Here is a 5,205-nt window from a genome sequence, read left to right as displayed (position 1 = left end):
TGTGAGAGTCATGTGAGGATGGGGGTCTGATTTACATTTTTAATGATACATGGAGACAAAGGTTCAAAGGGAAGCACTGTAGAGAAAGAGGTATGGCTCACGTAACTAAATTCAAGCTGCTCTTGTAGCGATAAGTGAACAGTGATTGTGACAATACGTGTAACCAGTGTAGTCTGGTGTGAGGTTTTAAAAAAGTAATAACTCTTGGACTTATCAGAATAAGTGGTAAGACATGGATGGGTTGACTTGCTATTTATTCAGAATAGACAAATCACAATTTGTGATTGAAAATCACAAAAACCAAAAGGGCCATATAAAAGTTAAACAATGAGATGAAGACCTATAGAGACCAGGTCAAGGCATACAGTACTGCATTATACAAACCGAAACATTAAAATATAACTAGAATTCAGAAACGTACATGTAAAATAAGAGCACAATATAAATAAAAAGCATTTAAAATTAAATTAGATATTGATTGAAGAATTTTTTAGTCCTTAAATGGAAATACATATGTACATGTGTTCAGTTAAAATTGAATTAAAATAATTGGGTCAACAAATCAAATGGGGGGGGGTGAATAAATAAATAAATAAATACAAACAAAAAAGTGTTTTCCAATATTTTGATATTTTTCCAACATGGCATAAAATATGTTTTGTGATTACTAAATCTACACTTATGCATGTGGAACTTTGCTAAAAGTCAAACAAACAAATAAGGCTGTACACCTTCAAAATGTGCACTTTGCACATTGTATTAATGGCAGATTGAAATTTGGGAGAATTTGTGGATTCATTTGAAACACACTTCTCTAACTTTGTTCACAGCAAGGTTTGTATGCTGCAGGCTTAATGAAAAATAGATCTCTCCTGACTGAAAAATCTAAATCAAAAGGGAAGAGGTTGAGCTAAGACAGGAAATTATAACAAGAGGTACAAAATGAGGTCAGTGAATTAAAGCCACACACACACACACACATACAGAAAAGACAGCCGCATGAATTACTCACTGAACACATTTTGTTTAATTCCACAGAAAAAGACAAAATGCACATGTAAAACATGCAGGTCACCAAAGTGATAAAATATCATCTTTTCTAGAATTGACAGTTCCTTATTGTGATGGCGACACTGCCAGACAGTTTGTCGCTGCTACTGGGCGCTATATGCCTTGCTTTGTTTATAGAGGGTGTGGGATATAAGGAACTTATAATAATGTTCCTACGAGGCCAACAATCTCACTCTGTGTTTTTCTCTCTCAGAAGATAAAAACGCGACCACAAGCTGGTTTGCCACTTCTCTAACTTTGTTCACAGCAAGGTTTGTATGCTGCAGGCTTAATGAAAAATAGATCTCTCCTGACTGAAAAATCTAAATCAAAAGGGAAGAGGTTGAGCTAAGACAGGAAATTATAACAAGAGGTACAAAATGAGGTCAGTGAATTAAAGCCACACACACACACACATACAGAAAAGACAGCCGCATGAATTACTCACTGAACACATTTTGTTTAATTCCACAGAAAAAGACAAAATGCACATGTAAAACATGCAGGTCACCAAAGTGATAAAAAATCATCTTTTCTAGAATTGACAGTTCCTTATTGTGATGGCGACACTGCCAGACAGTTTGTCGCTGCTACTGGGCGCTATATGCCTTGCTTTGTTTATAGAGGGTGTGGGATATAAGGAACTTATAATAATGTTCCTACGAGGCCAACAATCTCACTCTGTGTTTTTCTCTCTCAGAAGATAAAAACGCGACCACAAGCTGGTTTGCTGCCAAATGCAAAGTAGCGAGCAGCTAGCTAACTGACTCTCTCTCTTTTTCTCTCATCCACTCTTTCTATCCTCTCTTTTTTTCTTTGAGAAAGCCTTTGAAGTTAGCAGGGGGGCCTGTGCTCTCGCAGTGATGGTAACGAATGATACTTTAAGTGATTCTTTTTTATCCAGGCGAGCTTAATGAAAGATTAATGGGTTTGATATTTTCCTTGTTTATGTTTTATTTAAAAAGTAAGCCGTGGTCCTTGGAACCCGTTTAAACGCTCCTTGGCAGAAGCGTAATGATTTTATGGATCAGTGGGACTCTCATCTTTAGTACACACAAAATAAAGTCAAAGCTGTTGATTTGACACTTGTGTCTCCGCTGTCTCGGTGTGTTGACCCACTACTCTCCATGAACACAGTGTCATGAGTTACAATTACTCTCAACTTTAGTTATTTAAACATATTTTACATTTCAAAGCATTAGCACCTGAAGAGGAATGGAAAAGATGACCACAATCCAAATCTTTTTAAGTCAGTTCACTCGGCGGTCATCTTGGTTACACCCCCTGGCAGCTACTTTAAAGTTAAAGTTCTTTAAAGTTACTTTAAAGTTCTAACTAGGTAATATACACACACAAGCACCCTAAACGTCAGTGAGGTGTCACTGTTTCGTTATACTTCACCTGACCTGTAGAGGACAGCATGGAGTTGTTGACGTTTAACATCCCTGACAACCTCTGTAGTTCCATTTAGCCTTGCAAGTAACTGACTTTTTCAAGACAAGTGAAAGCTTTTTTAAAAAAAATCACTTTTTTACTGATGTATTTTATGACAGAGAATAAATAAATAAATAAAATATCTTGAGCTTGTTATAATCACAGACCTTACTTACTTCAGGCATTTAACCAAAAACCCATTCAAAAACATATTGACTTCAGGAGGATGGAACTGGAAGTTTTAAAATGCTAACTCTTTTTCTGGGTTTTTGGCCTACAAAAATATGAAACTATATAATAGGCGAAAAACAGTGTATGGAGAGTATGTCCGGATTTACAGTATTCATAAAACAGAAGGCAAAAAGTACCCAGATGACCTACTACTTCTGGCGAGATTATTAAGTGTGAATCCAATGGGCACTTTACTATCCCATGAGGCCACGGGAAAGGATTTGTGAATGGCAGTGAAGCAACGCAACTGAAGCCGCTGGGCCACATGATAATGACAACATGACAAATGTAGTACTACATCCAGATTACATTCATACTACACACATGCATACTATATAGTAGAAGTACTTATTCAAAAGAAGTACCAACTCAGCCAGTATGCTATTTCTGCCTATACCACCTAGTGGACACACCAATTAGTGCAGTTAATTTCAGGGAGTTTTTGCAATTATTATTATAATTTTTTTAATTAATTTATTTTTACTAAAATAATTTGAAATATATATATTTATATTACCATTTTCATAACTGTAATTAAATTAAATTAAGCTAAATATAATTGATTATTATTGGTTAAGCTTAAATTTTAATAACATATTTTAAATTACCAATACAATCTGCTGAAAATTGAATTATAAACGTTGTTTATTTGAATCAAGCTAATGCACATATGCATTTTAGAGCAATAAGACAAGCCTTTACCAATCAGGAGCCCTACAGCTGCCATATTGAATATTACAAGACCTCCCATTCATTTTTCAAGTGGTTCATCTCTACATTCACAATAGTGGTATTGAGTGATGTTTTCAGCTTTATGGAGAAGCACATATGCTAAACCGACACCTGTTGATGGGTATAGATTACTGATGTGACACAACAGCTGAGTCGACAGTGTTTCAAACTCATCTCCTTCAAGGTCGGTTTCCAATTCAAGTGGATTCAATTCAGCATTGGTCCAGGAAAATTGAGAGCCAGAATAAAGCATTACAATTTCTGTAGAGAACTGAACAGGTGTTAATTTGGATTATATTTTTACCTTAGTGAATAAAAACATAAATGTTACAAGGCATAGCTTATGTAAAACACTACTTGGATAAAACAAAAACATAATCAACCAGATGCCATTTTAATACTTTCATTTGATTGTTTTCCCTTTTCATTTGAACAGCAATTAAGCTGTCAGCAGTCTAAATTACAGAGCTGAAAAATGACTGATTGTGTGTGTGTGTTCGCAGTGTCCACTGTTAGGAGAAATTAATCAAGTGAAAAATGGAATCCAGTCACAGATGCCACAGCAGCAGCGGTTACTGTTTCCTCTTAACTAGTGCCAGCTCTGTTAGTCCAAAGTGTGTGCTGTGTGCACATGTGTGAGTGTGTATTTGTACACATAAAACTACAGAAGGTCAAAGGGTTATGGCTTGCCTTCAGTTATTATCATACTTTTATCACACAATTATATTTGATTTCCTGGATGAACAGAAGGTTCAAAAGAACAGCATTAATTTAAAATAGAAATCTTTTGCAAGATTATAAATGCCATTACTATCATTTTGATCAATTTAATGCATCCTTGCTGAATAAAAGTATTAATTTCTTTAAAATTTTTTTTACTTGGCTATAGTTTAGGGACAAATTTATCTGCAAAAGTAAAAGCGTGTGGATGTATGTGGATTTGAAGGAACAGCTTTCTGGACATAGGCGTAGTTATTTCAACCTTAGTGACCCCCCTCTTGTTAAAAGGTCAAATCTCTGAATATTAATGAACTGCCTCTGTCCAAATGGACCCCTTTAAGAAGAGCCCAAAACTAGCATGCAGTCCCATCTGACGCTTCATCACCCTCCTCTGAACTCTTCTGTCCTCTAGAGGACCTTGTTAAGAGACAGATGTTCACCATCACTATTGTCATCATTACTGTCAATGAAAGCTCAAGATGCTCTTTCTCTAATCATGCTGGAGAACATAATCGTCAGGTTTTATACAAACTTGTGGAGTTCATGCAGCTCAAGGTCTGCTGTCATTAAAGCAAAACAGTGGCAAACCAGATACTAAGACATTCTGACATTCATTTCCGTTAATCTTTTCAGTAAAATTATTATGCTATTAACAACTTGTAATGGAAAAAAGTATTAAACCATAAGATATACACAATAGTAACATTCAGACTGTTGGGTGCCACTTTATAGGCCTGCATGCGCACGCATAACCAAACACATATACGTCATTCCCAGTTTGCATGTCATTGTTACAGTCATAAATCCAAGGATTACATTGCTCAAAGCCTCAGACTAGTAAAACAGCTGTTTTGATGTTTAGATAGCGGCACTTTCGTCTGTTTGCGTGAAGCATGAATGCCACAGGATTCTCCACTAAGATCCGGACAAGTGGCTCATGAATCCCATGCATTAGCGTGTCAGTGTACATGTGTATACATGTGATCTCCTGGTATATGAATTTGTCACTATATGTATATCCAAATAATTATGCTTATA

Source organism: Sinocyclocheilus grahami, unplaced genomic scaffold, assembly GCF_001515645.1.
Source record: "Sinocyclocheilus grahami isolate Dianchi unplaced genomic scaffold, SAMN03320097.WGS_v1.1 scaffold525.1, whole genome shotgun sequence".
Lineage (NCBI taxonomy): Eukaryota > Metazoa > Chordata > Actinopteri > Cypriniformes > Cyprinidae > Sinocyclocheilus > Sinocyclocheilus grahami.
Note: the sequence above shows the minus strand (reverse complement) of the source record.